The sequence below is a fragment of the Delphinapterus leucas genome, chromosome X (genome assembly GCF_059928025.1).
Source record: "Delphinapterus leucas isolate spDelLeu-1000000601 "Yukka" chromosome X, BTC_Dleu_Yukka2, whole genome shotgun sequence".
In the NCBI taxonomy this organism is placed as follows: Eukaryota; Metazoa; Chordata; class Mammalia; order Artiodactyla; family Monodontidae; genus Delphinapterus; species Delphinapterus leucas.
This window is the reverse complement of record NC_143150.1, coordinates 129,758,919-129,771,468: the sequence shown is the minus strand read 5'-3', so window position 1 is coordinate 129,771,468 and position 12,550 is coordinate 129,758,919. Positions and strand designations below refer to the sequence as shown.

The following is a 12,550-nucleotide window of genomic DNA, read 5'->3' as shown; positions in this document are numbered from 1 at the left end:
TATATATGAAGGTAATGGTACATATATACGTATATAGATATCTATATATATGAAGGTAATGGTGAACATATACACATATAGATGTATTATATCTATATATATGAAGGTAATGGTGAACATATACACGTATAGATGTATTATATCTATATATATGAAGGTAATGGTGAACATATACACGTATAGATGTATTATATCTATATATATGAAGGCAATGGTGAACATATACACGTATAGATTTATTATATCTATATATATGAAGGTAATGGTGAACATATACACGTATAGATGTATTATACCTATATATGTGAAGGTAACGGTGAACATATGCATGTATAGATGTTTTATACGTATATATATGAAGGTAATGGTGAATATATACATATATATTCCAGTTTTATTGAATGACAAATCTATAGATATTCCAGTCTTACTCAGATATCGTTGACCTTAACATCGTACACCTTTCAGATGTACAACACAGTGATTTGCTATACCATGTGTATTGTCAAATGATGAGCACCGTAATTTTAGTGACCATCCATCACCTCACGCGGTTACGGTTTTTGGTGGTTTCAGTTGCCGAATGGTGCGTGTGACAGAATGAATGCTTTCAGTGTAGAAAACGACTGTGTCCGTTACGAGTGCCGAAAGCCGTCCTAAGGCAGCTCAGCGTTGAGGGGGTCTTTGAATCCTTTTAATAAATTAGTTTTGATTTTTTTTAAAGCCATTACTTTGTAAAATCCAAAGAATTCTGAGCTCTGAAACACAGCTAGCCACACTTGTTTGTGTCTTTGAGACCGAGGACTTGGGGTTGTAAATTGCCAACAGGGCAGGGTTCATTTTTAGCTTGTGGTGACTTTGAACATCAGATGGTGTTTGCACTATGTGGGTGTGTTTTTTTTTCCCATTTACTGTATCATCATATGCTCTCTTATACCCTCAGAAGCAGCTTCCACTGCTTAAAACCTCATGACCTTTCTGAACTGTCCAAGCTTTGCAATAGTGTGACAACGCTCCGAAACCTAAATGCGGCCAGAAGAGTTGGGCAGAAGGACTGTGCCTTTTGGAACCTGTGCTCAGAGCTTCTGTGCCCCGTGTGCTCAGGGGCAGCTTCTCCCCAGGCTGTGCACCTGAAAGGCAAAGAACCCCTAACTCAGATGGACCGTGTGGGTTACGAGGGCCCAGCCTGGTGTTCTGTGGCCCTGGACGTACTAAACTGAACGGCATGTATTGACTTTGAAAAGGCCAGCTATGTGATTCCGTTAAAAAAAAAAAAAGTACCAAGTCCATTTTTGGTTAATTAAGAAGGGAAAATTGTCGTTTGGCGAGCAAGCCTGTATGCCTCTGCGTCAGGATTTCCCAGCCTGGGCACAGTTGATCTGTGGGCCTGGGGAATTCTTTGTCGTGGGATGGGTCTTGTGCATCGTGGGATGTTTAGGCGCATCTTTGGACACCATCCCGGAGAAGCCAGTAGCACCTGCTCTGTTGTGAGAACCAGAATGACTCCAGACACCACTAACACCTCTGGGGGGTGGGGTTGGGGGCGGGCGTTGGGGACGAGCTGCAGAGTCACCCCTCGTTGACAACCACTGGGCTAGAAAAAGCATTTAAGAATTAGTAAGACAGAGCTTGGACTGAGAACACGATGCGCCACCTTGGCACGAATGATACCTGGAGCAGGATCGTTCTTTTGTTGGCAGTGCCTTGTGGGATATTCATGTGCATCCCTGGTTTCTGCACACTGGATGCCAGTGAGTAGAAGGTCACAGCTTGTGAGCACAGCTGTGTTGCTTGTGGAGCAATGCCCACAAGCTGTGACAACCAAAAATGTGTCCGGCCAGTGCCACCTGTCCCCCAGAAGACAAAGTAACTGGGGCTTGACAGTTGTTGGTCTAGGCGGATCTTATATTACAGGTGGGAAAAAATAAATCTGTGTTGTATAGGTAGTGTTGGGGCCAAGAGTTTTCCTGCCCCACCATCTTGTCACCCATCCCCTGGGTGACTCATCCAAAGGGGTGTCGAAAGCCATTTGCCTTCCTGGGTATGCCGGGTCATGTCACATAATTGACATCTCCTGAGGCAGACTCATCACAGTCGGCAGCACGCAATCGAGTCCAGGAACTTCTAATTGCAAATGAGTCCAGGTGAGGAGTTCATTAATCAAGGAGGTGATAGTCATAACTATCTAGAGCTAGAGGGTGCACCCTCAGGTTTCTTTGGTTGGAAGTGACAGAAACTCAACGCCCCCTCACTCAAACCCAGAAAGGGAGTTTTTCAGTTGCACAGATGGGAGGGAGGCTCACAGCATCAGAGGAAGAGCCCCAGGAACCAGGACCGTTGGCCTTAAGGAGCTGAAAATTCTTTGTAAGTCCGACTGATACGACTTGTCACTGCTGTCTGTGGCTGCTGGTGGAGGGGACCACTGTATCTGAGGGTTGCATCCTGGTTAAATGCAGTGGTGTTATTACCATTTTATGTACATTTGGGAGTGGATGTTTTGGTAGTTATCCGTCACTGGATACAAATTACCGCACATTTAAGGGCTTAGAACAACATCCATTGATTATCTCCGTGTCTGTGGGTCAGGTGTCCCCACATGGCTTACCTGGCTCGTCTGCTCACGACGGTCTTTACAAGCCTGCAAAATATTGGCCACAGTCGTATTATCACCTGAAAGCTTGGGATCCCCTTCTGAGCTCATTCAACAGGTTGGCAGAATCTAGTTCCCTGTGGTTGTAGGACTGGGACCCTCAGCTCCTAGGGGCCACCCCTCCCTATAGGCATTTCACACCACGACTGTTTGTTCCATCCAGGCCAGGAGGATTGCAAATCCTCTGCTTGGAGTCTGTTTCCAAGGGGTCACCTGATTAGGCCAGGCCTACCCGCTTCAATCTCCTCGTTGAGTTGCACAAAGTTGATTAGAGACCTCAATCATATTCCTTCACTTTTGCCAAGTCCTACATCTCAGGCCCCCCCCCCCCCCACACACACACACACATCCTCAAGAGGAGAGGATCACACAAAGATGTGGGTACCAGGAGGTGGGAGCCATGGAGGCTATCTTAGAATCCTGCCTACGACAGATGCCTTTTTGTGGCAGGACCTGGGAGCCTAAATAGGATTTGGAAAATAGGTCTCTCTGGACAGCCCTTGCCTCCCTACACCCAGTAGACCCTAGTGATATCCTTCTTCTGTGATCCTAGCTACCAGGTCAGCTCTCCCCTGCCCCCAGCCCCGTTCAGTCCACCCAGGCCTTACAGCAGAAAGTGTTCTCTTATTGGTTGGAAGTTATCACTCCACTGCTGTCTGTGTAGTCCTTTCTTCTGTCCTTACGCAGAAGGTTCATTGGACCCTAGTCTCTGGTCCCTGGGCCACGCTGGTGGGCCCAGATTGTCACCAGCGGTGACCTACAGTCCTGTTTGCGTTCACAGTGGGGGGTTGGCGTTTGTCCACATCTCAGTTTGAGGCTGGAACATCACGCTAGTGAAATCAGAAGACTTGGTGGTGTTTTTTTAAAAAGTAAACTTCAGCTTGATGTTTCTTTTTTAACGCTTTTTAAAAAAAACTTGGGGTAAAATTCAGCAAATTGCATATTAACCGTTTTAAAGTGTGTAATTCAGAGGCATTTAGTATATCCAGCCACTTTGTTCAACTGGTACCTCTCTCTAGTTCTAGAACTTGTTCATTATTCCCCCCACCAAAACCCCATACCCTTTATCAGTCCCCCCCAAACCCAACCTCCTTTCTCTTTAGCCTCTACCACTCATCTCCTTTCTGTGTCTATGGATTCACCTATTCTGGACGTTACCTATAAATGGGATCACACAATATGGGGCCTTTTGTGTCTGGCTTCGCTCCCTGAGCATCATGTTTTCAAGGCTTGTCTACGTTGTAGAACTCTGTTCCTTTTTATGGCTGAATCCTGTAGCATTTTATGGCTGGACTGCATTTTGTTTATCCGTTTACCTGTGGCTGAGCATGTAGGTTTTCACCTTTTGGCTCTTGTGAGCAATGCTGCTGTGAGCCCCGGGTGTGCAGATGTCTTTAAGAGTGTGGTTCCGCTTCTTTTGGGTGTACACACAGAAGTGGTCTGGCCAAGTCATGTGGCCAGTCTATGTTTCGCTTTCTGAGCAACTGCCGTGCTGTTTTCCACCTCCAGGTTTAATCTCTCTTCATCGTTGAGGTCCTCATTTTAGATGGTTGTCTCTGCTGTGGCTGAGCAGCCCTGAGAGGTAAAATTACAGCGTCTCCTTTCAGAATTTGTGTTGAGGAAGATGCAGTTTATACGTGAGAGAGCGCCTGGCAAAGCCTCAGTTTGTATCATGAGCGTTTGTAAGACTTGTTTCTGTCTGCCTGGCAGCCTGTTGGGAAAGGTGGGACAGCCAAGGCTCAGGTGAAATACAAGGAGGGAGGGGCCCAGAAACCAGTCACCTGAAACACAGGGTCACATGGTTCCAAGGTCACGAAAGGAGGCCCGTGGGTCCCGAGAGGCCATCAAACCTGTCCTGGTGGCTGGAGATGGACTTGAAAATCCGTAGGGGCAATTCCTGGTCCTGTTGGGAGTTGCCGTTGGGCGGGGCTGCTGGTGTTCTAGATGGTGGCAGGGATCCCAGGAGTCTCTGAGTTGTTGAGTTGAATCTGCTCTCCAACTTGAAATGGGCCACGGAGCCGGGAGTAAACGGGGTCTTCTGGGACCCTCCCTCCACCTGCCTGTTCTCCATCACACGTCACCTACCTCTCTCCTGCGTCCTGGCCTCCCTCTCCTCTCCACCCACAAAGTGTTATTACCCCCATCCAAGCGTGCTTTGGTCTGGGGACAGACCTGCGTGTCCTGAGGTCCAGGGGATGGAACCAATGGCCCATCACCTTATGAAGATTCAGATTCCAGTTAGATCAGGAGCCTTTCTCTCTGTGTTGACTGCACTAATTTCCATCTCTCTTCCAACCCCATTTCCTCACCCTCAACACATACAGTTGTGTCCAGTGGACACATTACGAGATTAGGGACTTTATCAAACAGTAGTGTGAAAGCGGCTGAGTGACTACTTACAACTTATTTTCAGCAAAAAAAGGTGCTCCTGGCCACTGCCCAAGCGTTCATTAGGACATGAAGCCTCCTAGGGTACGATGGTGTGTGTGCAATATACGTGGCACCTAATTATATATTCCATTAGAGCCATTGGAAGAATCAATATGGTGACTCCAGACGGCCTTCTTTAAAGAATTACATGAATGCCATACATTCCCAGCTACCTTTGAGCATAGCTGCCACTGAAGTTTTCAAATGGAATGTATGTTCCTGTGATTTTTTTCACTTCTGCATCTTTTAAGCTGAATGAACCTTGTGCATAAAGTTATACTTTGAGTATGATTATTTTTTCTTGGTTCCAATAGTGAGCTAAATTAGAGAGGCTAGTGTCATTTTGACCTGTGATAACTGCATAGCAGGGATATTGGGGATCCTTTCTGTGCCCCTTTTATATTTTCCTACCAGTGTAACAATTGGTTATTTACCAATTTGCTTGGAATGCTTCCCACAGTTAGTCACTTTTATTCATAGACTTTGTTTTTCAGTAAGACTTTTAGGATTTCCTTCTTCACCAAACCTGGAGTCCCCTATTGCATCAATGCTGTCCCAGGAGAATTTTCCCTGCAGCACATAATTAACTACATTCTCAGCTTCATCAGCATCTCTTGCAGGAAACACTTCTGCTTTTCCTGCAAAGATGCTCAGTGCTGCTTCTTCCTGGGATTTTGGAAGAACAAAAATTCATGAAATGTATTTGTCTCCATGTAGTTGAAAACCAAAACGGATATGCCGTTGCTACATTCATAAAAATATGTTTAACAAATAGGGCTCACTGTCTGTTTTCCATGTATTATACGGTAATCATTGAATTTAAGTAAATTTGATTGGAAAGAATTAGCATCCACCCTTGGCAGCCTTTCAATGATAAAAAGATGCCTTGAATTAAAAACTTGGACAATTCCATGGAAATAATCTTGAAGATACTGCTGTCTTTGGAGATCTTACTAAAAATCATGACTTTGGACGATCCATGAAGCCTAAGAGTATCGGGTACTCATTTAAAACAGGGGCAATGCAAAGCATCGTGCTTGCCCCCCAGAACCCCATGCACCTTTGAGCCACCATGCCTGCACCAGATGCAGAGTCTAAAGCCTCAGGAACCCAGTTGTTGGTAACTCTGGCCCTGAGCCACTGCCCTGGGCCATTCCCCACGCTCCGTCCCGTTACACAGTTTACTCTGTGGGTCAAACCCTGTTTGCTTTTCTGTCTTGTTTCTACCCACACATTGTTGACCTTTCCTGAGACCTTAGCTTCTCTCAGCCGTGCTGGCTCCGCATCCTGGTGGGCTGCCTCAGACAGACGCTGGGGAAGGTCCTTCCAAGCGGACATGTCCCTGCCAGGAACATCAGGAGACAAGTCAGTCACACACACACACGTTCACATTTAGCAGAAAGAGAGAAAAAGCATAAAACATGTAAAAGCCCAACCACCTTATTCAATTTACAGTGGCACACAAGGGCGCTCTGTTCTAAATTTACATATATACATTTTTAATTCAGTCTGTGTTATTTTTCTTTAAGTGATGTAACGCCTGTTTACAAATTTTTTGAGGCTTATTTTACGTATTTTGAAATTCACCCACTTGCACCATTCAGTGGTTTGCATTAAATTACCAAGTTGTGCGATCATCACCATAAATCAGTTTTAGAATGTTTTCATCACTCCAGTGAGATCCTTCATGCCCATTTCTCTTCATCCCCACTCCTACTCCGTGCCTGAAGATGTTTTTAAGAAGTCATATTTTTCTCAATTTCATCATATTTCTTGGAACCCTGTGATTATTGCCCTCGGGGATGTTGCCAATCATCAGATTATATCATTCTGCTCCATGACCCTATAATCCTTGTCTTACAAGGTCCCAGAACTAATCGCTCAAGCATGAGGAAATAAAACTTAAGTGTTCTCTACATCTCCATGCCCCTCACTGCTTGGAATGCTTGTCTTTTGTCTGCCTTTACACTAAATCGTCTGACCTCCTTCTGCCATTTTCACCGTTTTCTCCTAACTACTTGAAATTATGGTCATTTCCGGAGGAAAGGTATATGGACCCATACTTAGGTCCTTAAGACTGATTTCCCTTATAAACACGTCAGTGTCTGTCAATGAGATGATCATTGCTTGTATATCTCAGACTGCTATCATTTGAACAAATGCACAGTTATTTCAAAAGGCACAGCTAATTGTAGGAGTGAGGGAAATGCACTGAATATGGGCAAATTACACAGTTGTAAATAAAATCAAAACTTGAAATCTGGACATGGAAGCATGCTAGGGTATTATTTGGTAAGGATTTTCAAAAGAGAGAAGATACCAAGTGAGATAATTTGCAATTATACAGTAGACTCCCAGGCCTGGTCCAGGCAGTGAATAATGAGTTCTTACCTATAGATAACGAAACTGGCACAGAAGCCTGATCTACTGGTGATCTGGGACTTTAGCTCCTGGACATCGGCTGGAAGTACTGCCCAGCTAAAAGCTTAATATCTGATAAACTCTCTTCTTTCTGGAAACTTTATCCCACAGATAAAATATTGCTCTGAAATTGACTGTGATAAACCAGGAAGAATTGGTTGGTGAAGCGAAGTGATAGAAATCCTCAGAAGGAAGTGACCTCTTTTAAAATCTATAATAGTGAATGGCCAACGCGTGCCCTGGGGTTTAGAGTCGTTCAGATAAAAATAGATATCTCCTCGCCAGGGACTCTGAAAAAGGAATGACTCAAGCATTAAAATGGACTCAGACATGAATGTCTGCCATTGCAATCACAAATCCGTAAAGGGTCCAGCGGAGGTGGGAGAAAGCAAGAAATCGGCCTAGCAAAATAGGGTTTCCCTCTAATGAACCCAGACTTTGAAAGGGAGTATTCGGGAGGTTGGGGAAGGGCAGAGAATCATGAAATGAATGGCTTCAGATCTCCATCATGTCAGGAAGACCAAAAACCCCAAACAAACTCCTCAAAATACTCACCTGGTGCTCTAGTTCCCAAGTCTACCTGGGCAATTTCCATGCCCTTGGACGGGACAGCATGCCCACTGCATCAGACCTAATCCTTAGAAAGGTAAAAATCCATTTAAACAGCACCTGTATTTTCAAAGTTCTGAAGCCGTACCGGCGGACGTCACGGAGCCCCACCTGGAATCGGCCCTATTCGCTTTATGTGTCTGACACCACATGGTGCTGATACGTTTCTTGGAGACCATGGCGTGGAAATGCTCACCTGATCCACTGCACAATGTTGACTCACATCCTGGGCTGTGCCTTCGGGATTGCTTGTTGTTTGATCTACTCACACGAGCTGAGACCCCTTTTGCATTCCCCGGCATTTTAAATCCAACCCCCTCCTAGGATCCCCCAGGATCACAGCCTCACAGACTCTCATGGGTAGCAGGAAACTTTGCTACCTCTGAAACTCTGAAAAGTCTACACAAACAAGCAAACTAACTAATTGACTGGCCAGCCAATGGCTGTTGACAAATTGGACTCACCTCTCTCCCTTTAATCCTTAGACTTGCCTTAGATTTTAGGCTGCCTCAGTGATCCCTTCTGGCTTCCCAAAGCCACCTTCTTAATCAATACTCTTTATCCCATCAGGTCCACATCACAGACTTTCATCTCTACCTCTATCTAACTGGCTTGGCGTCTCCTGGATCTTCTTTCCCAAGGTCACCTTTGACCGTCTTACTGCCAGTTCCAGTATCTTTTCCTTTGCGATGATTCCCACTTCTGGTTCTTTGCATACCTTTCAGCATGCTCTTTCTGAGCTGCATTCTCTGTTTCTTTTTCCCACCTCTGCCCCTGGAAGTTTCAGTTTACTCACGCTTATGTCTTATGCCCTTGTTTTCTTCTGTTTCCCCTCGCTGGGCAATCTCACCCACAGCCATGGCATCAAGTGTCACCCTTAGTCCTGTTTCCTAATTCCCTATCCTGTGCTCTGCTTTCTCCCCTCATTCTAGTATCCAGGGAGACAATACTGGTATCGTGAGTGATGGTAGGCACCGTTCCAGATACAAAACCTAAATCTCAATCCCACCTTTTCTACATACAAGCTGAGCGGGTAAAAACTTCTGTAAATGTCAGTTTCCCCTTCTGTAAAATGGGAAGGAGTAATAGAAGATAGATAATTTAGGTTAACATAGATGATACATATTTACAGTATCAGGATCATAGGTAATATATAGTCACAGTATTAGGATAATGCCTAGCACATTGGTAGCCCTTAGTAATTGATGATGGCAATGATATTTTATTGTCTTTTTTCCTGTGACATGAGCTACAAATATTTTCCAAACTAGGCATGTGCAAAATTCAACCTTTAGCTGCTCTTTTCCAAATCGCTGTACCTTCAGTACCTCTCGTCCATGTGCTGGAAGCATTCATGTCCATCCCCCCATTCCCTTATCCAGTAAGTCATCCACCTGGCTGGCTTAGTTTCTAAAGTACCTCTCTGACCCCATGACCACCATCCGCCGATGCTGATCTTAGGAGTTTCACTGCAGTGTGCTATTTGGATGCATCCAATAAGGGGGGCGTTTGGGCACTATAGCCCTGTCTGTGGCGAAAGTTCACAGTTTTCTTTCCATCTTCCTAACTTGCTTCTCCACTCACCCTCAAATTCTGTACTTACCTGGTTCTTTGTTCTTTTTCTTAGAAACAGTATTCATGTTTATTAAACACATTTTTAAAGTATTATTAAGTGTTTAGCTTTCATGAGCTTCAAGGTTTGCTTTTTCTACCCAGTTCTGCATAACTGAACTTTCAAATCTGCCAACTCCCACTGAAACGACTCCACTCTGGATTCTAAGGCATCAACTTCTTGCAGATTTTCCTTTGCTTCTTCTAACATTTCTCCTGTTTCTTCTCGAGAGTGACTGGTGAAAACACAGGGAGACCAATCTGGTGAGGTATCACTAAGCTGTCATGATCTGCAAGCATGATGTCCTCACAAGCATCTTCGAAGTTTTGGAGTTGTTTCTTTCTTCACTTCTATTTCTTCCTTCAGCTCTGTGATTCTACTTATATTCTGTGCAAAATTTTTTCGTTTTTTTAATCTCCTGTTTAATCTCCTCAAAGCCACATTGATGTCTTCTGCACCTGCCCTTTTTATGGTGGCCGCCATCTTGGGTGGTTCTTTGTTCTTTAATTTGTCTCCATTCCATCCAAAATGTTCCTTGAAAGTGGATGTTGTATTGGCACTTTAGAACTATTTCCATGTTTCCTGGCAACTCCCTGACCAATCTAGTCCCGAAGGACTCACCCTTGGCCCTTTGGCCAATACCCCATTGATACCAAGATTTCACATTGTCCCTGAAGCACTTGAAAGGATTTTATATCCTGGGGTGATCTCCATGGTAAGAGCGAGGATGCCAGCGAGGGGAAGAAGTACCAAGGGGAAGAAGGTGAGGGTGGAAACCCAGGCAGCACGTTTTTGGAGCAGAGCATAAGTGGAAGTTGAAAATCTGTCAACAGATTCCCTTAGGGTCATCGCTTCCCCACATACCCATGCCCCCACAAGTCTTCGTGCCTTCCTAGGAGTCGGTGAGCCCCAGTTGGAAGACTCGTGACCTGGATTGTTGGATTCACCTCCTCCCTGGTCTCATTTTCTGCCAAACTTCATTCGATCAAAATCTACCCATTTTGCCTCTGTGAGAGTAATTTGCTCACAATGTGTTTTCTTTGAAAACCTACCTAGTCTGACTTTGGAAGAAACTCTTGCTTTTGGCCTTCGGATGCTTCCAAAATCTATTTCCATTTCACTCAGTGAGCCTCACCTTTCACGTCGCCTCTGTAAACATTCCATTGCAGGGAGGCCGGCTAGTTTTCTGTGGGCATATCCCTTAGCTATTTCTGCGTTCAGCTCATTAATAGCCAATTGTGTTGCTTGCTAAAATGAAATTATTACAGAAGTAGTAATATTTACGTGTCCCCTAACAAGTAGTATGAACATTCACTTTTCCTGCCGCCTCATCCCGCATTGATTTTACACAGCAGAAACCTTTTTCCTCAGGTCACTGTACTTGGGGACAGTTCAGGGACATCTGATAGATCAGAGAGAGATGGAGGGTTTTACGGTGCAGTAAACACAGTCCTTCTGTCGACATAGAACACTTATACAGAATCAGAATGTTCATTATCGTGGGGCGTTAGCAAAAAAATAAAGTTTTGCCGTTTCCATTTTTTTATACCTACGAGAGCTTCAACGCTGAGAGGCAGTAATTCTGTTCAGTGATGTAGCGCTTCTAAGCTGAGCTTAATTTGGGGGAAGAGCTGTTTTGCTGTCGGCACAAAGAAGGGAATTGCAGCTCCCAGCAGCCTCTCCTGCTGTGCACGCTCCCTGCGAGTGCCGAGTGCCACGGGGGCATCACGTGGCTCCGTGACCCCAGTTCATCAGTTTTCCTCCGGCTGTTGCCTCTGCCCTTATTCTCTTGAGATAAAACTTTCTGCTTTCTTGACCGACTTCTCGAGAAGGTCATAGTTAGCTTTCTCCAGTCCTTGACTTCCGGTTTTCTCTCTGTTCACTAGATCTGTCTGAATGACGTTGTGACCTCTTTGGTTTCTAAAACCAACTGGGGGGTGAAACACCAGGAAACGGCATTGTTCACACTTGTTAAAGTCATTTCCTAGCGAACGCCGGCACCTGATATGAGTTGCCCTCTGCTACCATGGTTGACCACATGTCAACGGGTAGGAATATCCCCCCTGCGGGGAAAGCCGGTGATGCCACGTGGGTAGCCAGAACGGGATCCGGAAGGAGCCCTGGGAGTCTGCTGCAGTGTCAGCTGCCTTCCCGTGCGACCCTTGGGTCAGGCACTCACCTTTCACGGGGCTCCATCGTCTCACCTGTAGATTGAGGCCCTTTGGATTTTAATTCCTGGACTCTATAGAGTCCGGCCCTTTGGTTTGAGCCAAAACACCCATATTCTGAAGAGTTCCCAGGCTACAATTTGAGATCAAATATCCTGAGCTGTGAAACCAAAACCAGGGGTTACTTTAATGAATGTGGCTGCACTTTGGGGTAGGGGGTGGTAATCGAGTACTAGGTCATTCATCAAAGTCTTCCCCTAAGGGAGCTGGCACGTTCCATAAATCCCCCCAGCTACCCTAGATGAATAATTTTACACTGAAAGCGAGTAATCATGAATCTGCCTCTAAATCTCGTCTTTAAATCCACGCTCAAAAGTTGACAGACTGTCCTCCTGAGTCAGATGCCACTTACCAGCCTATATATGGTCAGGCCACTCAGTATGGCTGTTCCCTGTACGTCCCCTGCTTGACCAGTCCCTGCTTTGCCTACACCCTACTCACAGGACCGTGCTTGGCTCCTGCCCCTTAGGCCAGAGCTGCCCCACCTGTTAGTTTATTAAAGGGAGACATCTGCCCTCGTGATGATTGTTAACCTGAGGGGCTGTGGGCTCCCGGTTTCCCTGGTATCGGATGAGCCCACCTCATGTTTATTCCCCCCAT

The 12,550-nt window shown here is 45.4% G+C and overlaps 1 protein-coding gene across 7 annotated transcripts in view; it reads left to right on the top strand.

Moving 5' to 3' along the window:
• The window catches only part of STS (steroid sulfatase), a 344,330-nt gene that overhangs the window by 33,333 nt on the left and 298,447 nt on the right, over nucleotides 1-12,550 (top strand). The window lies entirely within an intron of this gene.